Source organism: Notolepis coatsorum (genome assembly GCF_963971535.1).
Source record: "Notolepis coatsorum genome assembly, chromosome: 10".
Taxonomy (NCBI): Eukaryota; Metazoa; Chordata; class Actinopteri; order Aulopiformes; family Paralepididae; genus Notolepis; species Notolepis coatsorum.
The window spans coordinates 61,580,897-61,604,980 of record NC_140174.1 but is presented as its reverse complement, the minus strand read 5'-3'; the positions used below and the strand labels follow the sequence as shown (position 1 = coordinate 61,604,980).

At 42.4% G+C, this 24,084-nt stretch overlaps 1 long non-coding RNA gene across 1 annotated transcript; it reads left to right on the top strand.

Annotated features, from left to right (window-relative positions):
- The first annotated feature begins 4,599 nt into the window (after positions 1 to 4,599).
- Positions 4,600 to 17,795, top strand: LOC311235847. Its single transcript, XR_014620168.1, has 4 exons — positions 4,600 to 4,632; positions 9,358 to 9,493; positions 10,560 to 10,610; positions 17,622 to 17,795. It is a non-coding gene; the product is annotated as an uncharacterized lncRNA (long non-coding RNA).
- The last annotated feature ends 6,289 nt before the right edge of the window (positions 17,796 to 24,084 follow it).

The window sequence follows — 24,084 nt, the reverse complement described above, 5'->3', positions numbered from 1 at the left end:
ATGGGCTTTGTTTATACTTCAGAGCTCAGAGGTGATGTACAGTGACGAGTGAATCTGGTAGTTGGTTGTTAAAAACGCGAAACATAATAATCAGTCAGCAGCGCTCCACTGCTACCGCAGCTGAACACAAGTTGGTTGGTAGTGGTACGCGCTGCCGCTAGCTCCTTGTAGTGCTGTGACAAACTGTCAAAAAGGGCTTTGGTTTTTGAGATACCCCTACCGGAGGTAGAACAAAACACAAGCATATTTTTCCTCGTCTCTAAATGTCCTAACCTAGTTGTACAGTAAATGACCAAGTAAGGCTTTGTCAATATTCCAATGTACAGTGTAAAATGTGTGTGTGTCCCCTACCTTACCCCCCCCCCCCCCACCTCCAATGTACAGCCCTCACCCAACCCACCCAACCCCACCCCACCCAACCAACCTCCTCCAATGTACAGTTTCTACACCAAATGTATATACACTCCTTTTCTGGACACTTTTGTATCACAAACAGTACTGTATTTGCAAATCTGATATGTCATAAATGTATAGATGTAGCAGTACTGTCTATCTGTATGTCATGTATGTCATATATGTTATGATGAATTGAAAATGGGGGACCCTGATGTAAACAAGACGAAAGTCTTTCTCTGGTCTGCATCCCCTTAACAATTGTATGTATTGAGCTGTACTGTACTGTACCCATTCTGCAATCTGTTAATAAACTTTTCAATCAATCAATCAATCAGTCTCCCATATATGAAATGGATTCTTGTATAAAAATATTTTACTGCAAAAATGGTTAAATTGATAGATATTGTTATACAACCCCAAAGGAAAAAACAACCAAAATATAGCCTGGCCGTATGAGAGTTGAGACATATAAACTCATGTAGATTAATAATACAAGCTCCAAGAGCTTTCAAACTTGACATGCTAGCAGTGATGCAACAGTAGCAGGACAGTTAAATGTGTATTCCACCCAAATGGTTAGCAGGACAGTGATGTAGCAGGACTGTACAGTACAGTACAGTGGACAGTGGTAAAATGGCTGCAGGACAGTTAAAGGTGTATTCCACCCAAATAGTGTTAAAGGTTATAACCCAAATCGAATGATTTTAAAGGTGTATTCCACCCAAATTGTTTTAAAGGTTATAATACAGTAGCAGTACAGTGGATCACAGTGATGCAACAGTAGCAGGACAGTTAAAAAGGTGTATTCCACCCAAATGGTTAGCAGGACAGCCCCATCACAATGTGCAGGTGTGTACAGTAGCAGTACAGTAGGTGTACAGTAGCAGTACAGTAGGTGTACAGTAGCAGTACAGTAGGTGTACAGTCGCAGGACAGTTAAAGGTGTATTCCACCCAAATGGTTAGCAGGACAGTACATCACAGTGATGCAACAGTAGCAGGACAGTTAAAGGGGAACTCCAACATTTTGGAAAATTAGCTTATTTAACATCTTCCCTGGAGTTAGACAAGAAGATACATACCTTTTTTGTCTCTGTGCGTGCATTTTAGCTTTGGGAATAGACGCTCTGTTAGCATAGCTTAGCTTCATCACTGGAAGTGAGGCAGGACAGTAGCCTTACAGTGCCTTACAGTGTATTGCAAGGTCTGACATTGACCAAATTTGATATGCATGACCTTGGTGGGCTCTAGGTCAACTCCTGAAAAGGGGGTCAATGTCAGACCTTGCAATCAAAAGTTAGGGGGCGCACTGAAATTATGGCAAGGGTTATTAGCCCCCTAACTTTTGATTGCAAAGTCTGACATTGACCCCCTTTTCAGGAGTTGACCTAGAGCCCACCAAGGTCATGCATATCAAGTTTGGTCAATGTCAGACCTTGCAATACACTGTAAGGCACTGTAAGGCTACTGTCCTGCCTCACTTCCAGTGATGAAGCTAAGCTATGCTAACGGAGCGTCTATTCCCAAAGCTAAAATGCACGCACAGAGACAAAAAGGGTATGTATCTTCTTGTCTAACTCCAGGGAAGATGTTAAATAAGCTAATTTCCCAAAATGTCTCTTAACCACCCGTAGGCCCAATCTCAAGTCTAGGGGGGGGACGTGCTTTTGCGGTCGCAGCCCCTGGGCCAGGGCACTGACTGCACGTTCATCTCATGGGGATGCACAAGCAGAGTTTGGAAAATTATTAACAGGACGCCTGAATGTCACTTCTAGGAATTTTTTTTCAATATATAAGCACAATGAAAATAACTGATTGTAGAGCAGCAATATGGATGGGATATTGGACAACTTTCTGGAGCATTAAACCAGGGCAGTAGAAACAGACGGGCAAGCATCTGAAGTGAACATGAACTGAATTGAACTGACACTTGTTATATGTGACTGTCCTGTATGTATTTATTGTGGGGATTGGGAAGGGGACGTTTGATGTTCCATGTTGAGGTCCCAGTGCTTAAATAACATGCTGTACCTCAAACGATTACCACCAACCATAGTTGTGTGGCATTAAAGTATATCTTGTAGAGTTTGAATGGCAGGAGGGAAATAGGCTACTCGTTGAGAGATGTAATTCCTTTCTATGTATAGCCTAATAGCGTAATCAGAACCCAAGTTACATTATTGCTTTGTATGTGAATATAGCTAGTGTAGCATTATCTGAATAATGATCTTACATTTTAAAATACAGGAACTTGGTGCAGCCTTTCTTGATGTGAGCAACTGTCAAAATCCAGCTAGATGGGCCCTTGATGAATTCCCTTTCCATCCTGTACCAAAAGTCCACGTAAAAAGTCTACAAGATACACTATACGACTAAGGTACCCATGTACATGTCAAAATACTTCCCAAAGGTCAGTGAATACCACAACCACTACACCAGAGGAAGCTCAACAAATCATGTTAAACCCAGATTCGGCTCAAACAAGGGACTAAATACGTTTCGCAATTATGCCACATCAATGTGGAACGCCCTACCCAAAGCTGTAAAGGAATGTGAATCCCTACCCACATTCAAAACCGCTCTTAAAGAGCACCTACGGGAGGCTGCAATTCGAAACTGGCCACCGTAAATGCCCAAAACCCCCACCACCTCCTAATAGACAGTCTCCTCCCCACCGCATGTATATATTCCCTCCCCGCCGTATGTATATCTCTCTCCCACCCACCCACCCCCTCCTAATGTACAGTCCCCTCCCCATCATATGTATATACTCTGTCAGGATCTAGGGGTAACAGTACTGTATATTTGAATACCGTTTATGTCACAAATGTATCAGTACTACTAAATACCTATATGTCCCTATGCCATAAATGTCATGTATGTTGTGTATGTCATAAATGTCTATATGAATTGAAAATGGGGGACCCTGATGGAAACAAGACAAACGTCTTTCTCAGGTCTGCATCCCCTTAACAATTGTGTGTATTGAGCCGTACTGTATTGTACCCATTCTGCAAAGTTTTCATTCATTCATTCACACCAAAGCACCTCAAAGGCGCTAAAAACAAAATTACAAACATCTCAAAACAAACTGGTCAGACTACTGCTTGACCTTACTCCGAGAACCCACCTCACCCCTGCCCACTTTGACAACCTAGGATGGCTTAGAGTAGACGACAGAGTACAGCAAACAGCAATGGGCCTGGTCTACAAGATACACTACACGACCAAGGTACCCATGTACATGTCAAAATGTCTATTATAGATATTCTCAATCTCTGATTTAATATGTCTATGTCTAACACTGGTAAGAGACACAAAGGAGTGACTGGTTGTCTTGTTTTTTTTTTGGGAGGGTAGGCCTATATATTTTATTTTTTTATTTTTTTGTGATGTTGTGATGTTGTGATGTCTTGATTTTGTCTGTCCTGTCTGCTTTGTTTGTATCTGTTAAAACATTGAATACAAATAATATCAACAGAAACTCGCCCCGGTAAATGTCCAAGTTTTCAATCAATCAATCAATCAATCAATCAATCAATCAATCAATCAATCAATCAATCAATCAATCAATGTATGTACCTTATACGTGACAAATAAAAACAAACTTGAAACAAATTGCTGTGGGGTTAATAATTTTGGCTTCAATTATATAATCTTAAAAAGATAAATAGAATTGCACATCAGTTCACACTAGAAGGAAGGAGACACATTGCGTGACACAGTGCGTTCACATTATCAGTCAATCAGTCAAATGTTGTGGATGTGGGGGAGGGGAAGGCTGCAGTGCAGGCACTTGTTGAGATGTGGTGAGATGGACTTGGTGGCTGTGAACTCTAGAGTAGCGCGTTACAGTTCAACCAGAAGTTGGTGAGAGGGGGAGGGGATGGGAGGGGGAGGGGAGGGGACGGGGGGGGCTATTGATTGTAATGTGACGGCGTGACGGCTGGAGTTAACTTGAGGGGCGGCTCGGTTGAATAGTTGGAGATGATTTGTCTGAGTTTGTTTACCTGTTTATTTGTTTTCTCTCGCGGTTGTATATTTAGATAGTATGACTTGTTCATGTGGAAAAAGGGATTTGAAGACGTGTGCTATGTGGCAACGTCTGCCTCCGTTGGGATTGTGTGTCGAAGACAATGTGGGGATCAGCGATGGTGGAAGGCGAACGCTGAAGCTAGAGTGGGGACACTGGAATCCTTGCGGATGGTTTGTCGTCTCACGAACTAAGCCAAGCAAGGTAAGGCTTTGTAACTAACGTTTGGTTTATTAACTGTCATATTTATGTTACAATCTAGTTAGCTCTAGTTATTTTGTAACGTTAAATGCAATTTAGCCTGTAAACGACCCTCTAGGTAGCGTCATTCGGTTTGTGTGTGATAGGATAGGGAACCGGAAGCAGCTACTGCGCGCATGAGCTCAGCTTTACGGATGAACCGAAAGTCACGAAAGGGGCTAGGTAGGTTACAGCTAAAAGGAAAGAGAGATCTCCGTGAATATCTTCGTTATTCTTTTGTTATTTGGACATTTTGTACAAGGTAACTGCTGTGCACTTTCTATGGTTTTATTATTTGGTTTGAACTCACTTTTGTTTGTGTTTGACAACTTAAAGTTATTCCTGTTACTGTGAGAATAGTATTCTCACAGTAACAGGAATAACTTTAAGTTAGGGATGCACGATAATTATCGGGCCGATATCAGCAATTATGACGTCATCCCGATAAACCCGATAACGTTATTAATAGCTCCGATAATATAATATATTTTTTGGTAAAAGAAAATGCTGTGTGGGTGAATTGGAATGAAGTGCGTTTGTTTTGACTGTAGGCTCATCCCGTTTTGCCAGTACTGTGGTACGACTGACAGCGTGTGGTTTAAGAACAGGGCGTTTTACACAAATCGAGCGCTCCCTTTCTTGGCTGTGACGTAGGCACGTAAGTTTCTGAATCAGCGAGGACGTTATAAACAAAGATGGCCGCGTCGGTACTCGGAATTTCAGAGGAAAAAGATAGCTTGCTATTTGTAATAAATGCAATGGAGAAGTTCCACGCGGGATGTAAACATCTCGACGCCCGATAGCCGGCTAGCTAGCAGAGCTAACAACGAAAACAACCAGGAACGAGTCCTTTGTTGTTCCAGCACGGCGCGGGACCCGACCCCCCCCTCCCCCCTTCTTTGTTGTTCCAGCACGGCGCGGGACCCGACCCCCCCCTCCCCCCTTCCCACCCACAACAACACAGAGGAACAGATCACAAACGGACAATACTTCGAACCTGCCAACATCAATGAAATAACCAACGCCAATGGACTGAACATTTTTCACATTAACATTAACAGCTTAAAAAACAAATTGGATGAAATCAAACAAATATTCATAAATGGTAAGGCAAACATACTGTGTTTCTCAGAAACTAAGCTCGACGATTCTGTAAAAGATCCAGAGATAGAGATTGAGAACTACTCAATAATCAGGAATGATAGGAACAAACATGGAGGTGGTGTCTGTATGTACATACACAAGGACACCAAATTCATCAACAGAAATGACCTGAATCATAAATCAATTGAAACTGTATGGGTGGAAATCCTATTCGAAAGGGCGAAATCCCTACTGGTTGGCACAGTCTACAGGCCGCCAGATCATAGTGGCTTTTATGATACACTGGATGGGTGTTTAGCTGGAGTTGAGGATGTAGACAAAATTCTTATTGGAGACTGGAACACGGATATGCAACGAAAAGATGCACCCGTCTTCAAGGCCTTCAGTAGGTTTTGTGATCTGCATGGCCTCAGCCAGCTAATCACCCAACCCACACGTGTATGTGAATCAACTCAGACTACCATTGACCTCATTCTGACCTCCGACAAGTCCAAGATCTCAAATAAAGGGGTTATAGCATGTGGGTTAAGTGATCATTATATGATATTCTGTACCCGAAAAAAACTAAAACAAAAGGCTGGCTGCCACAAAACAGTCACATCTAGAGACCTCAAAACCTACTCTAGCGAGGCCTTCAACCTTGAACTGGAGAGTCTGGACTGGTCAGATGAACTCAATGGTACACTGGTTGACGAAACATGGCTTGGTTTCAAAACCAAATTCTCAGCAATACTAAACGACATGGCCCCCCTAAGAACCACCAGGGTAAAAAATCGCGCTGAGCCGTGGATGCACTCCGAAATACTGGCCGCTATGAAAACCAGAGACAAAAAATGCTCTGAGTTTCGTAAAAGTCAGTCAAAGCTTACTAAAAGCATGAGCAGTGAACTCCAAGCCCACGTGACTGAACTCAAACTAGAAAGAAACAGACTAAGAAACGACGTAAACTCCATGATCAAAACTGCAAAAAAGAATTTCATCAATGACAAAACTGAGGAAAACAAAAACAAACCACGTGAAATTTGGAAATTACTCAATAATCAACTAGGATGCAGTAAAAAACTTAAAACCAGATTCTCAAACATAAACATAAAAACGGACAACACGCTCATCACAGACAAGCTGGATGTAGCCAATTACTTAAACATTTTCTTCACAAACATAGCCACAACACTGGTAAACAAACTACCCTCCCACTCAGGGCTTTATGGGGTAGAACACATAGTAGCTTACTACAAAAACCTAGGGGTCCGCAAGGACGACTTCAAGCTGGAAATGGTAACAACAGATGAGGTACTCAATAAACTGAGCGCCCTCCAACCTAACAAGGCCACTGGCCATGACAACATCCCCTCCAAATTCCTCAGAGACTCAGCAGCCGCCATCACACCAATCATCACACACATAATAAACCTCTCCATAAAACAGGGACACGTCCCCAAGGACTTCAAAATTGCGAGGGTGACCCCTCTGCACAAAAAGGGCAGCAAATTAGACCCAGGCAACTACCGCCCTGTTTCTATTCTCACCTCCATCTCGAAAGTCATGGAAAAAATAGTCTACGAACAGGTCGAAAAGTACCTAGCGGAAAAAAATCTAATCTACGAATTCCAATCTGGCTTCAGAACATCCCACTCCACTGACACATGCCTTCTCTATTTGAATGACCACATCAAACAAGAGGTGGACGCAGGCAAATACTGCGGCATGGTCATGCTGGACCTACAAAAGGCCTTTGACACGGTCAATCACTCCATTCTGATTGACAAGCTAAAAGCAATTGGTTTTGATAGTCTATCAGTGAGCTGGATGCAATCCTACCTTGAGGGGAGGGAACAGATGGTGGAGGTAAACGGTACCCTATCCCCCCCCCTCACAGTGAGCTGTGGTGTTCCACAAGGAAGCATACTAGGACCGCTACTGTTCCTAATTTATGCAAATGACATGTCGTCAGCTTGTGACTGCAACTTGTTCCTGTTTGCGGACGACTCAGCCCTGCTGGTCTCTGACAAGAACAAGTTACAGTTTGAAAAAACCCTCAGCTCGGAACTAGGCAGAATCTGCATATGGCTCGCTGATAACAAACTATCATTACACATGGGCAAAACAGAGTCCATTCTCTTCGGTTCAAATAACAAACTCAGCAAGACCGACGGCTTCTCAGTTACAGTGGGTGACAATATTGTCACAAGGAAAGATGAAATTACCTACCTGGGTTCCATCCTAGAGGCTAATCTCTCCTGTGACAAAATGGCATCCAATGTAATAAAAAAAGTCAACCAACGAACTCGATTCTTGTACCGGATCTCCTCTCTGGTAAACAAGAACACCCTGAAGACTCTGGCAGGAGCACTCATTCAGGGGTACTACGACTATGCTTGCACCTCATGGTACCAAAGCACCTCAAAGGCGCTAAAAACAAAATTACAAACATCTCAAAACAAACTGGTCAGACTACTGCTTGACCTTACTCCTAGAACCCACCTCACCCCTGCCCACTTTGACAACCTAGGATGGCTTAGAGTAGACGACAGAGTACAACAACTTGCAATGGGCCTGGTCTACAAGATACACTACACGACCAAGGTACCCATGTACATGTCAAAATACTTCACAAAGGTGTGTCCAATGTAAATTACCCAGTATGGTTGTCAATATCCCAATGTACCCAACCCCCCCCACCCAACCTCCTCCAATGTACAGTTTCTACGTCAAATGTATATACTCCCTTTTCTTGACTCCTTCTGTATCACAAACAGTACTGTATTTGCAAATCTGGTATGTCATAAATGTATAGATGTAGATGTAGTATAGATACTGTTGGGTAGGAGGGGTGCAACCCTCGGTTGAACGCAGTCACTTATGGCTCCATAGTAGCCAGGTTAATTTGCACCACCAAGGACTGCTTAAAAGCTAGCGGCTTGAGCCCTTGGGTCATTTCTGTCAAACTTCTTTAATTTAGCAAACGACTCGTCAATAGCTGGCTTTGGATTCACAGCAGCTTCTAGCTTCGTTCTAGGTTCTAGCTTCTAGCTTCTAGCTTGTTGCAGGTGACTTGTTGTGGTGGTGATGTGTCCACTCAAAGCCTTTTTTTCAAGGCTCCGCTTTGAAAAAAGAAGAACAAAAAGCTTCGAGCGTCTTAGGTTGGATGTATTATAAGTTGTTGACGGATTGTGAATTTTCATTTGGAAAAATAAATATAGTCACTTTATCAGTTAATACTGTTCGTTGTCTTGGCTTTTGTTTCTGTTGTCTGGTTAGGTCGCATTTAAGTTGGTGTTAAGTTATTGTCCTGGGAAGTCTTTTTATGTATTATTATTGTATTGTGATATGTTTTGTTTCATGTTGAAAAAAAAATTTGATAAAAAAAATAATATATACATTAAGAAAAAAGATTATAATACAATAAATATCGGTTATCGATATCGGTTATCGGCCTGAGGAGCATAAAGTTATCGATATCGGTGTCAAAAAATCAATATCGTGCATCCCTAGAGAATACGTTGTTTTCTTGCTAGCTTGGTCATTGCAAATTGCTAGCTTGCCTACACATTTAATAAGGTCCAGAGTTTTGTTTGCTTATAGATCCGGAAAGAAGACTTTCATGTGGTTTATGGTTAAGCCCCCTGTTGGAGAGAGAGGACCTCTCGAAGACACTCTGACGTCACGAGACCGTCGCCATCTTGGTATTGGGGAAACAAACGGATTTCTACGATCAAATGTATGCGGTGAGCTCCGTTTTTATTACATATTTTAGCACATTCTTGTTCATTTCATAACCTTTTCATATAATTTGTTTTGAAAATATTGAGGCCAACATGGCATTTCACTATTTCGAACGCCTTAGTTTCTGGTTATTATAAGTGCATGTTTCCCCCCAAGCCATAGACATGCACTTAGACAGAAAGTTAAAAAGACAGGAAGTTGACTTCGAGAATTTAGTGATATAGACCACCGTAACACTTCCGGGATTCTGAAATCAGGGAGGAGATTGCGGGGGGGTCAAATGAATGAATGTGGACGAGAGCCGTGATGTAAGTGGTTGCCGATACGGCTGTGGGGGTGCTAGAGACATGATCGAATAGACGTTTATGCGCCTCGCTCTCCTGAACACGGCGTGACCCATAACTAATCGATCAGAACTAAATCGGCAGAGAAAAAGCCCATTTTAAAGCACCTATTCCGCATGGACATGCGCAGAGTGCCCATGGAGTCTGGACGACGCGAGATGACGCTCGAATGAATGTGGACTGTTCCATCAGAGGGGGAGCTTTGATGGTCATGTAAGTGGCTACAGACCGCTGCACTTAAATATAAACATTAGTCTACCTGTAGACTCAATGAGGTAATTGTAGATGTCGCCATAAGACGCGTCTGGCCATTTAGTGGGATCATTTCGTCATTATCCTGTTCGGCTGAAAGGACATTGGCCACCGAAGCTCCCCCCTCTGATAGAACAGTCCACATTCATTCGAGCGTCATCTCGCGTCGTCCAGACTCCATGGGCACTCTGCGCATGTCCATGCGGAATAGGTGCTTTAAAATGGGCTTTTTCTCTGCCGATTTAGTTCTGATCGAGTAGTTATGGGTCACGCCGTGTTCAGGAGAGCTAGGCCTACTGTCTTCTACAGCAGACCAGGCGAAATAATCATGCATGTTCTAGCAATCATGTTATCATTTAACAATATGGCTATCTCTTTGCATTGAATAGTGTAAACAATGACCAGGCTTTTGCTAGCTAGAATGTCATCTAACCCCCCTCTCCCCTTTCTTTCTGTACCACACAGTTCGTATTCATTGATAATTGAATGGAAATAAATCTGTTAACTGGCTACAAGGTAATCACTGGACACTTCATTTAACTTTGTCTCTGTGTGTAACAGAGTTAGAAATGTTATTTAAAAACAAGACTAAAAAATGTCTGTCGGCCTGACAAATTGTCATCAAAAGTGATCATTTTCAAGTATGTTATTATACATGTTGCTGTCTCACATGGCTATGAAAAACTTCCCACATCTATAAGCTTCAATTTAAAGGGGAACTATTTTACTATTTCTTTCACTATTTGGGCACTTTTACACAATTCCTGTGAGTCTATGGAACACCTCTGTAATATATATATTTTTTTTATTCATTGTTTTGTATTTCTAATCAAGTCCTCAAAAACAGCATTTTTCTACCTCAAGATTTCAAGCTGTTTTGAGCCTGGGCTGCAGCGCGGCTCCTAAACCACTGCGGAGCGTCGTCGTCTATCTCAACATTAACATGCAGCAGTGACTATATGACATCACATATCGCGCACATTTCAAACGACTCAGTTCAGTGAGGGTGAATATTGTGAGAGGAGAGTTGGAAGAATGCGCCAATATGAGAATTTTGAGACATAGATCATATTAATATAAGTTCACATAGCTAGGAAACAATGCTAAACACTCAAAAAGGCCATTTATAAGATAGTTCCCCTTTAAGTACAAGATGACATTTCTATCTAGAAGATTACATGAGCTAAGTTATCCATCCATTGTACCTCAAATCGAGAAAATAGAACATTCAAAGCATTATCCTTTTCTTCTTTTTTTTCTCTTATAAATATCTAAAAAATATATTAAACAAGAGTTGAGACTTAAGTAATGTAATGCTATACTATCTGAAGTTAATTACATGAAAAATGAACAATATTACGCCCCCTGGTGGACCAGGGTATCACAGTGCACCTTAAAGCAGTGCTGACCGGGTTACACACACCAACCAAAACCCTAACCCCGTTTCATGTCACATCCCATCTGAAGTTATTCAGCAAAGACAATTCTGGGTAAATTGATATATTATTCTGGCTGTGGGAAGAGATTGAGTGTCCAATATTTTTTTACATGAAATGTGGCAGCTCTTCTAGAGTGATAACATTAACGTTGGCTTGTAGATTGTTAGCTAATATAGCCAGCCCAATGTAGCTAGCTAGTGAGAGTAGAAGTGGGAGAGAAATTATGAAATTGTAATTATTAAGAGAATTTATTATAATTATTAGCAACTCTACTTCTAGAGTGATAACATTAGCTAGTTAGATTGTAGATTGTTAGCTGCCAGCCCAATGTAGCTAGCTGACAGAGGGAGTGGGAGACTAGTGAGAGCAGAAGTGGGATATCAATTATGGTGTGTGTGTGTACAATATTTTGCTATTGTAATGAATATACTGACTTTCTGATGGTTGCAATGCTACGGTATAGTCAAGGTGCCAAAGAGACGACAAGATGCCTGGATACCTTGCCAAGAGTGCTTCAAAAAACAATCAGCCACCCCCCCCCCCCCCCCCCAGTCTGGGATATTAGTCTGTGTCTGAGGTTAGATGTCAATGAAATGTGAAACATTGGATCTAAATGAATGTCTATTGGCACATTATAGCCTGTTCAAGCTGCTGCGGTCAGGCAAGCGCCATGCAGCAAGAACAGAGAGACTCCGACTCAGCTTCTTCCCCCAGGCCATCAGAACACTGATCTCTCCACACATAAACACACACCACACAGCCTGCACTCTCTCACACACAAACACACTGCAGGTCACTTTAGGGAAAAGCAAAAGCACTTCTTTAAAAAACAACTGTTTTTGTATAGTTAGTATAGGAGTTACATATAGCATAACTGTATATTGTATAACTTAGTAGTGTATATAGGACTCATTACCTTTAATTTGTAAGCTTAGCATTGTATTTGATCTTAGTACATTTTATCATGTCTATTTTATTAAAGGTAATGAGTTCTATATACTATACAATATACAGTTATGCTATACTAACTATAGTTGTGTTTTTTAAAGTGACCTTTGCTTTTTCCTAAAGTGACCTGTAGTGTGCTTGTGTTCATGTGTGCTTGTGTGTGGAGAGATCAGTGTTCTGATGGCCTGGGGGAAGAAGCTACATTTCTGTTCTTGCTGCATGTATGCGAAGGCGCTTGCCTGACCGCAGCAGCTTGAACAAGCTAATGTGCCAATAGACATTAATTTAGATCCTATGTTTCACATTTCATTGACATCTGACCTCAGACACGGACTAATGGCTGATTCTTCTTTGGGGCACAGGTATCCAGGCATCTTGTCTCTTTGGAACCTTGACTATACTGTATCATTGCAACAATCAGAAAGTCAGTATATTCATTACAACAGCAAAGTATTGTACACACACACACACACATCATCATTTATATCCCACTTTTGCTCTCATTAGTCTCCCACTCTCACTAGCTAGCTCCATTGGGCTGGCAGATAACAATCTATAAGCTAACTAGCTACTGCTATCACTCTAGAAGTAGAGTTGCTAATAATTATAATTAATGTTCTTAATAATTACAATTTCATAATTTCTCTCCCACTTCTACACTCACTAGCTAGCTACATTGGGCTGGCTATATTAGCTCAATCTCTTCCCACAGCCAGAATAATAGATCAATTCACCCAAAATTGTCTTTGCTGAATAACTTCAGGTGGGATGTGACATGAAACAGGGTTCGGTTTTTGGTTGGTTGGTGTGTGTAACCTGGTCGCGTGTATGCCTTCTACAACGCTGTTCCAGTTCCGCATTGTCGTTTTGCGCTCTGATTGGCCGAGCGCGCGCATGTGCATGAGCCGCGACGCGGCCCTCAGCCAGGCAGCAATACTAAGCTCCAGTTAACCTAATTTATACCGTAAGCAATCATTAAAAAAATATACCGTTAACTGGAATATGTTGTTTCTTTACACATATGTTGGATTATGTAATTGGTTTGTCATGACAAACCAATAAAAAATCGCGCGACTCGGGCTTCATCGCCGCCTTCGCGGCTGCGTTGCGGGTCCACGACCCTCCGTGCTGCGATAAGGCTTTCAACAGCGGGGAGAGTATGCTGCCTCGAGCGGCATCGCTGAGCTCGCCATGGTGTCCGCTGGACTAAGCCAGAGACTGTCTTATTATGGGGCTTATGCAGAGAAGCGTAACACAACAGTGAACACATAGTTGCAATGCATCTGTCAGTCGTACTTAACTATGTGTTCACTGTTGTGTTACGCCTTCGCGGCATAAGCCCCATAATACTCTCCCCGCTGTTGAAAGCCGGAGCACGGAGGGGCGTTGATGAAAACTGCAACGCGGAACTGGAACAGCGTTGTAGAAGGCATACACGCAACCTGGTCAGCACTGCTTTAAGGTGCACTGTGATACCCTGGTCCACCAGGGGGCGTAACATTGTTCACTTTTCATGTAATTAACTTCAGATAGTATAGCATTACATTACTTAAGTCTCAACTCAAGTTCAAGTTCAAGTTCTTTAATAGTTGTCATACAGAAGTACAGAATACTTTCATACAAAATGCTTCTTACTGTTACGCTCCAGAGACTGTGCTAGACAAGATAGTATCAAATAACATAATAACATAATATAGCATGAATTTAGAAGAAGAAAATGAGGTCACAGTGTTCGGTATAGACATATGTACAATGTTCTGAGTTACCATATAATATACAATACACAATACTATGCAGTGTACTAATGTACAGTACTATCTAGTGCAAAGCAGAAATGGGATGAGGTACAATTTTAGGTACAATTTACAGTAAGGTGTACGAGTTGTAGTGCAATCCTTCATCCATAAATATAAAGTGTGGGGAGTGGGTGCTACAGTGTGTTTGTTTAAAGTGGGTGTGTGCTATAAAGTGTGTGGAGTGGGTGCTACAGTGTGTTTGTTTAAAGTGAGTGTGTGCGTGTGGATGTGTGTGCTATGTGCGTTTGGTGGTTGTTGTTGTGTAGTGTTCATTCATTGTTCGTTTAGCAGCCTGATGGCCTGGGGATAGAAGCTACTTCTGAGTCTTTCTGTGCTCGCCTTGAGACTCCGGTATCGCTTGCCTGACCGCAGCAGTTCAAAGAGGCAGTTGTTCGGGTGACTGGAGTCTTTAATGATTCTCTTAGCCTTGCCCTTGCAACGCTTGTAGTAAATGTTCTGGAGGGTGGGGAGCCCCCCTCCAATTGTGCGTTCGGCTGAACGTGTCACTCTTTGTAGTCTGCTTCGGTCTTTTGCAGTGCTATTCCCAAACCAGGAGGTGATGTTGCCGGTCAAGATGCTCTCTATTGTACATGAGTAGAAGTTCTTAAGGATCTTCTGGCTGACTTGGAACTTCCTTAGGCGCCTGAGGAAGTAGAGGCGTTGTCGTGCCTTCTTCACCACACTGTTAATGTGTGTGGTCCATGTCAAGTCCTCGGATATGTAGGCTCCGAGGTACTTGAAGCTGTTGACTCTCTCAACCGGTGCCCCGTCGATGCTGAGGGGGCTGTAGTCCTTGACCCCCGACCTCCTGAAGTCCACAATCATCTCCTTTGTTTTGCTGACGTTCAGGGAGAGGCTGTTTTCCTGGCACCATCCCGCCAGGACCTTGACCTCTTCCAGGTAGGCCCTCTCGTCGTTGGCAGAGATCAGGCCCACCACCACTGTGTCGTCAGCAAATTTGACGATTGTATTGCTACTCCGCTGTGCCACACAGTCGTGTGTGTACAGGGAGTAGAGGAGGGGACTCAGAACACAGCCCTGGGGGGCCCCTATGTTGAGGGTGATGGATGAGGAGGTGCAGTTGCCTGCTCTCACCACCTGGGGTCTGCCAGTCAGGAAGTCCAAGACCCACTGGCAGAGGTCATAGCCCAAGCCCAGGTCCCTGAGCTTGGCTATGAGTATGGAGGGGACTATGGTATTGAATGCCGAGCTGTAGTCGATGAATAGCATTCTCACATAGTTCCCCTGCCTCTTGTCCAGGTGTGATGCTGCTGTGTGCAGCACATGGGATATGGCGTCCTCCGTGGACGCCAGGTTAAACTCTTGTTTAATATATTTTTTAGATAAAGAAATAAGGGTAATGTTGAATGTTCTATTTTCTCGATTTGAGGTACAATGGAGACCTGGTCATATCAGGTGTAATCTTCTAGATAGAAAGGTCATCTTGGACTTCAATTGAAGCTTATAGATGTGGGAAGTTTTCCATATCCATGTGAGGCAGCAACATGTATAATACAATACTTAAATGATCACTTTTGATGACAATTTGTCAGGCGGACAGATTTTTTTGTCTTTTGGGGTATTCTGAGTGTGATATTTGACAATAGAAAGGTAGTAAGCCCCAGAGTATTATTCTGATACTTCCCCCTATGTGTCAGGATACACCATGCAAAGTTTCAGACTTATCTGACCATTTATGCAGTTGCATAAATGTTTTGGCCCCTGAGGCCAAACGGGGCTAAGTTGGAGGGGTGGACCTGGCTCCCGGCCTACATCCTCCCAAGATGACAACGCTCGCCCCCACAGACCAGGGTTTATCAGAGACTACCTCCAGAATTTGCGAGTAGAGAGAATGGAATGGCCTGCCAACAGTCCTGACCTCAACCCAATTGAACACTTGTGGGATCAGCTTAGGCGTGCTATTCGTGCAGGGTGACCAACACAACTATTGGCTGACTTGAGAGTTGCGACAAATCCTGGTTGAGGAGTGGAATGCCATCCCACAGCAGTGTGTGACCACGCTGGTGTCCAGCATGAGGAGGTGCCCGGCTGTTGTGGCTGTGTATGGTTCTTCCACATGCTACTGAGGCTCCTGGCTGTTTGTTAAATTAATCAATTGTAAAATTGCCATTATGTATAGTTTCTGCCTTGTTACTGATGGACTCCAATCATCCAATCCACCAAACAAGAGTCAATAGCAACAGCAGAATAAACTTTGAATAAGATTTGGCTAATTCTTCATGGGCGCAACCCACATACTCGGCAGTGCTGCTCATCCCACAAATGCATGTTCCTTACAAATGGGGCACCATAGGGGCGGTTAGGTGGCGTAGCGGAGATTGCGTTCGTCACCAACCCCGGAGCTGTGGGGTTGTCACCAGCTTGGCTGGCCGCTCACACTAATACAATTGGCAGTATTAGAGGGTGGGAGAAGCTGGCGGGGTGGGTCCGGGTCGTTGTAAACAGCTACTACAGTTCGGTCGGGGCGCCTGCTAAGCGCGGATGGGACCTGAGTGGGAGAGTGTGATCCTTCCACACGCTACGCCCTCTCGGAGAATATCCGCGCTGCCAGGTGAAAAGAAGCGGTTGATTGGCTGGACGTGTGTCGGAGGAAGCACGTGGTAGCCTCCACTCTCCCAGACCGACTGTGGGGGGTAAGTGCGCAGCGACCAGGAAGGGGATTGGGAATTGGCATAACGACTAACATTGGGATGGGAGAAAATCGGAGGAAAATGGAGGGGGAAAAAGATAAAAAAATAAAAAAATAAAAATGGGGCACCATTTAAATGGGAAATAAACAGGCTTTCCAACGGTATAAAATGTATTGCCAAGAAGCATTGTTACAACAGAAATAATCAGCCAAACACAAATTTCCAAACTTTATGTTTATCACACTAAATAGTTAGACATGATGATCTTCCGGACCTTTGCTTCAAGAAATTCTCTTAACTGGACCTCTTAAAATGTTTATTGAATACCCCTGTTTTATTTTATTTATTTAAACTTTTTTTTTTATTGCATTTTCCATATAATCTTTTTACATGTTTTCCACATCATATGATACAATACCCCTGTTTTAGTGGAATATAGTAGTATATATTTTCTGTTAGGATATCTGGGTAACAGTACTGTATATTTGCATATCGTGTATGTCACAAATGTAACGGTACTATATACCTGTGTATGTCACTATGAATTGAAAATGGGGGACCCTGATGTAAACAAGACAAATGTCTTTCTCTGGTCTGCATCCCCTTAACAATTGTGTGTATTGAGCCGTACTGTATTGTACCCATTCTGCAATCTGTTAAATAAAGTTTTCATTCACCTTGTGTCTACTCTAGGAGCTACCACATTTGAAGAGTCTGCTGTACAGACAGGATGTCTACTGTGGGACCTTCATTGCGGCCTAACCAGCGACAGTTTCTAACGTGATTCTCGGCGGAGCAGCAGTTTTCAAATAAAAATGAAACTTTTTTGACCAGTCCAGTAGAATCAACACACAACCAGCATCTCAGTAGCTCACAAAAAAATGAATTGTTCTACAAATTGATTTGTTATTATGCCTTGTACTGTAGTTATCGGGTTTAGTATGATGAGTGTATACATGTATGTATCTTTGGCTAAACTAAGTAAAAGATGAGCTCATCAACCACATGTGATACACATCAGACTTGAACATGTCAATTAATGATCTGATCATACTCTATTGATGGCTAGGATATTAAAATGTTAAATGTCTTTTGTTCTTGGATATGATAATGGTCTAATTTAAGTGCATTGGATGTCTTGTCTCCTGTGGCTACAATAAAACTTGTATTTTTGGTACACAATCTACATGTTTAAAATCACTATCCCTGTGTAGTTAGTCATTGAGCTATGTCACTCAAATACTATAACGTAAGTATGTGCACCTGCACCATACAAAAGGCTGTCATATTAGATCAATTAAACAATTTTGAAACAATGCAGACTGGTGAAAAGAAAATCAAACCTTACTGTCATGCACTTGTCCTAATAAACTAACCTACACTGTAGCACTCAACACTTTGATGAACATTGTTACTCAGCTGATAGAGTTGTACCCTTCCTGCTGTCTTGTTGTACAGAACTTGTAAGTCGCTTTGGATAAAAGCGTCAGCTAGATGTAAAGTGGTTGACTATAAGTACGTATTCAAGACCTAAACTCTTTCTCTGCATCCCCTTAACAATTATGTGTATTGAGCCGTACTGTATTGTACCCATTCTGTAATCTGTTCATACAATTTTCAATCAATCAATCCGCAGCTTAATTACTGTAGCGATATAAGAGTGATTGATTGATTGAAAACGTTAACAGATTGCAGAATGGGTACAATATATAGCTCAAATACAACAACTAACGGCTAAGAGGATGAATACATGGAGAGAAACATTTCTAAATCGTCTTGAATCTATAGCTCAACATGAAACAATTCGCAATTTATCATAAAATAAGTAAGTATAATTTTATTTCAACCAGAAATGCTTACAATAACGTTAGTTATAGAAGGGAATTCATTTTGTGAAAAAGTGTTCATGAGGCAGAATTATTACAACACAGCCTATATAACTCGTCATTGATTGATTGATTGATTGATTGATTGAAAACTTTATTAACAGATTGCAGAATGGGTACAGTTAAGTACAGTACAGCTCAATACACACAATTGTTAAGGGGATGCAGACCAGAGAAAGACTTTAGTCTTGTTTACATCAGGGTCCCCCATTTTCAATTCATCATAACATATATGACACACACGACATACAGAAATATTACAGATACAGTACTGCTACATCTATACATTTATGACATACCAGATTTGCAAATACAGTACTGTTTGTGGTACAAAAAGAGTCCAGAAAAGAGAGTATACATTTGACGTAGAAACTGTACATTGGAGGGGGTTGGGTATAGGTGCAGACCAATATCTTTTTAATTAAAGCAGTGCCATTGATTACAGTCCGCTGCTGCCACCAAACGATGAACTCGACGGGCACTAAGACTCGGGGGCTAAACGGGGAGGGATGATAAGTGTACAGTACACACCAGTTATGTACAGCGATGCAACCCTATCTCCCATTATCAGGAGGAGGCGATAAACTGGCCGGGTGACTTTTCCTCGGGGATGACAACACAAGCACAATGTAGTAGCCTATACACACGCCGATGTTCTAGGTTAGACAAGTTAATGAACAAGCTACAAGTACAACCACCAACTCTTCTCCAATTTAACCGTTTATATAAATTGCACAATGCGTCGGTGATTTATGCTATTATTATTAGTGTTTGATTGATTGATTGAAAACTTTATTAACAGATTGCAGAATGGGTACAATACAGTACAGCTCAATACACACAATCATCACTGTAAATGAGGGAAACCTCAATGCTTTCACGAGTATAAATAAAGGTTTGAAATGAAAATATATTTCCCCAATGATAAATCCCTATACGGATGGACCGCGGTGGAAACTAAAGTGACAGACTGATTACCTTTACATTATGAATTTGCCCCCTGGTGGAATGTTAGGGGAACGTTGTTTATATTCCAATTCGTTTCTAGGCGGGCGTGCGTGCGTGTGTATTGTCGCAGCGCAAGTCAAATCGCTTGCAATGCAATCTGCGAACGACACACGCACGCCCGCCCGCCCGCCTAGTTATTTTATTAAGTGTCATGTCAGGTGTAACGTACATCACACGCACGCGCAAGTCGCGAACACACACGCGTAACGCACAGCACACGCACGCGACGCGCAAGTCGCAAACACACACGCGACACGCACAGCACACGCACGCGTCTGCGCAAGTCGCGTGCACACCTAGAAATACGAACCAACGGACGCGTGTAGTGTGTGTGCGTGTAGTGTGTGTGCGCGTGTGTGTCCATTCTGAGTCGATGGAGATTACAGGCGAGCGTCAAACGTTTGATGTCAGATCGCATGCGTTTGCATGCGTTTAGGTCTGCGCACCCTGAATCGTTTCAACCCCCATAGTGTGTGTGTGTGTGTGTGTGTGTGTGTGTGTGTGTGTGTGTGTGTGTGTGTGTGTGTGTGTGTGTGTGTGTGTGTGTGTGTGTGTGTGTGTGTGTGTGTGTGTGTGTGTGTGTGTGTGTGTGTGTGTGTGAGCGTGAATAGGGAGGAAGGAAGAGGGAAAGAAGGGACGAAGGGGCGGGGGAGAGAGGTGAAAGGAGAGAGGGAGAAGTGAGACAACTGCTGTAGAAGAGAGAGAGAGAGAAGATACAGAGTGAGAGACAACCGGAGGAGAGGAAGAGAAAGAAATGGAGGTAGAAGGAGATGACGAGAGAGAGAGATAGAGGGAGAAAGAGTGACTGAGAGAGTGATATGGAGAGAGAGAAAGAGAGTAAGTAAGTAATTATGTTAATCTCTCGCCTGCTTCAACACTTGGTTTTCACATTTTATTGTCCATTTTACTGCAAGATCCTCCTGTCTGTCAAGACACCCAGACCTCCAAGCCAAATGTTTGTAGAACTTTGAATAACTTTGTTGTGAGTTAGTCCAATGTGAGTTTGTCCCAAGGAAACTATAAAAGAAGGAAAGGTCATCACGTCAGAATACCAGCGTTCTATGCTCTGCTTGGTGCCAGACTTTGGTGCCAGTACTATTGAAGCCTGTATTAAAATTCTAAATATACAAGCTATCTCAGGAAATATACATCAACTGATATATCAAACGTTAACAATGCAACAATTTGCAGATGAGGTAATGCTGATCATGTTCAACTCAATGTTGGTTGAATTAAAAGTTTCCACACTTGGCACCAATGTGTGTTCACACGCTACACAGTGACGTGATGACCTTCTTTTATAGTTTCCTTGGTTTGTCCGGAATCCAGGCCTTTCACGGAATGTTTAGAATGCCTGTCCTCCATGTTGGAAGAGACAACGGTTGCTATGTGCAAAACAGCGGTTGCTATGTGCAAAACAACAGTTGCTATGTGTTGATATATGCGAAATACGATATATGAGAAATATATCAACAAAAAATGGAATAATTTGGTGTCTTATTACTGGAACTGAAGTGACGCAGGAACAAGGGGAAAGTTATCTTTGATTCATTCTAAATACTGCAGCACCATCAATCACAGCTGTCTGTTTGTCTGATGATATATAGCCACTGTACCGTCAGAGGCTACTGGAAACAGGAAGTCAACAGGAAGTACACGCTGACAGCTTCCTGTTCGTCAAGGTACAGTCTGTCAACTGTGTTATGGATAATGCCGTGGTAAGTCCAGAAATACCACCACGCTGTGTACAATGTTCTGACAGAAACAAATCTACCCGCATGTGGTGAATTCCCTAGGTTTTTGGGCACCTTTTGGTAAAGGGCATATTGTTTAGATATTGGTTAGATGCCAACTTATTTTTGTTGTACTGTACTTGTTCTGTACAATGACAATACATTTTAATCGAATCTAATACATAAAGAAAAAATTTAGATCTCTTTTTATATTAATGTGTAAACAAAAGGCACAATCAGCCAAATGTAAAGAAATTGGTAGCTCCACCACCAAATAAAAGAAACTTGAATTGGGACCTAAGGGGCCACGGTCTGCATTTTAACCTGATAGTTATCATTTATAATTGTATAATTTCCAAAACAACAGTGTTGCTCGTTGTCCCAATAATAATGGAGGTCACAGTCGTGCTGCTACTATAGTAAACAGAGAAGCCCTTGAGGCTGATTTATACCTCTATGTTCTGTGAGTTTAAAGAGGTCTGTATAGGTTCCCTCACACAGGGAACTGTGTTTGTAGCTGCTCTCTGCATAGGTAATTACAGCATTGCCCGCGGAGCAGATGTATAGAGGGAGGATTTTTGTGTTGAGTGGGTTCTCTCTGTGCTCGGTGCACAGACTTCATAGAAATACACTAAGATTCACTCACTGTGTTCCCAGAATGTATTGAAAAACCTTCTAAATACACTAAGATTCACTCACTGTGTTCCCAGAATGCATTGAAAAACACAAACGACTAACTCCCAGACATGGAGAGAGTTTGAATGGAAAAACACGGTCAGGTTCTTCATCACACCCTCACAAAAATAATTATATATATAATAATATATTATAGAGATGAAGGAGCAGACTGTTGGAGGGAATGCAGGAATAAAGAAGCCAACCACTATCATGTCTTCTGGGATTGTCCATCCATTCTCCCTCTACAATTACACAAGTACATGGACAAAATACTAAAAGTAGAAATACCATTCATTTGTGGAAAATAGATTTTGATATACAGGATAATGATGACAAGTATATTATGGGTGGCAACCACAAGGAAGTGGTACTGACGGAGGAAGAATGGATGGAAGTAACCCATGAGATCTATGTGATTGAAAGGTTGACGTACGCACTGAGAGAACAGAAGGAACGGTTTGAGGAAAGGTGGTGGAGATGGCATGATCTGGTGAGGCCCACAGGGGCCAGATCTTGTGTGATTATGTGAAATACCCCTTATTTCTTTCATTTATAAACTCTAGCTCACACACACACACACACACACGCACGCATGCACGCACGCACACACACAACAAACACACATGCATACACTTAATAGTAAACCATTTGTATAGAACTCTCAAACTAAACTGCTTCACAGAAAGAGCATTAAACATAAATAGGCAAAGAAGACATGACATCTGTTTGAAGAAGTGATTTAAAATGATTCACAATTGCTAGCTTTCCGGTAGGTTGTTTGACAATCTAGGGGCCAATCTCCTTTAGTTTCTGACGTCAGACCGAGACGGCCCCTGCACGTATGATCTTAGTGTCCCGGCTCTCATTGGGTTACAAGGTCTGCTATGTAGCCAGACAGCCAGACCTTCCTCTCTTTTCATCAATCTCACTTTCACCATGTCTCTCCTGGGCTTCCTGCATCTCTCTTTCATCTTCACCACATCTCGCTCTCTCCCTACCTCACTTCTTAATGTTCATTATAATCCATCACATACATCTGCCTTCACTTGATGCCTTCTTCTTCTCCATCTCTCTGGTCATTATGATCTCTTCCTCTACTCCCCTGTCTGTCCTTTGTCTCTGTTTATCTTTTCTCTCTTTATGTCATAGACCATTTCACAGAAGTGGAAAATGCAGTTGACTTTACAGTGGATAAAAGCAATGGTAATGGCAGAATATCATTTTACCTCCCTGCCCCCCCCCCCCCCCCCCACACACCCGTACTGTCTCTCCCTCTCTGTTTCTCCTCTCTCCCTCTTGCTCTGTCTCTCTGTGTTCATTATAATACCCCTGCTTCTCCCTCCCCCTCTCTCTCACTCTCTCTGAAGATTAGTATGATGGATTCTTATAGCAATGCCTCTGTGATCTGCTCATCATCAGAGGAGTTATAGAGATAGAGAGAGAAAGGGGGGGGATAGTGAGAGAGAGAGAGTGAAAGAGAGAGAGGGGTGGGGAGAAAGAGAGACACAGAGAGAGAGGAGCAGTAAGGAAAAAGAGCAGATAGGTATATGAGAGACAGAGAGAGAGGGGGTAGAGGGTGACAGAGGAGGAGACAGAACGAGAGAGAGAGTGACTGCTCTAAGTATCCATGAAAATTACTTCTCAGCAGGAGACAATCTGATTCGATTCAGCAAGATAACTCTTCTCTTCTCTCTCATCCTCCCACATCATCTCCTCTCATTTCTCCTCATCCTCCATTAACCTCTCCTCACCCCTCCTCTCATCCATTCATATCCTCCTCTCCTTCTCTCTTCTTTCATCTCATCTGTTGTTACTCTCCCCTCATCTAATCTCCTCTCTTCTCCTCTCCTT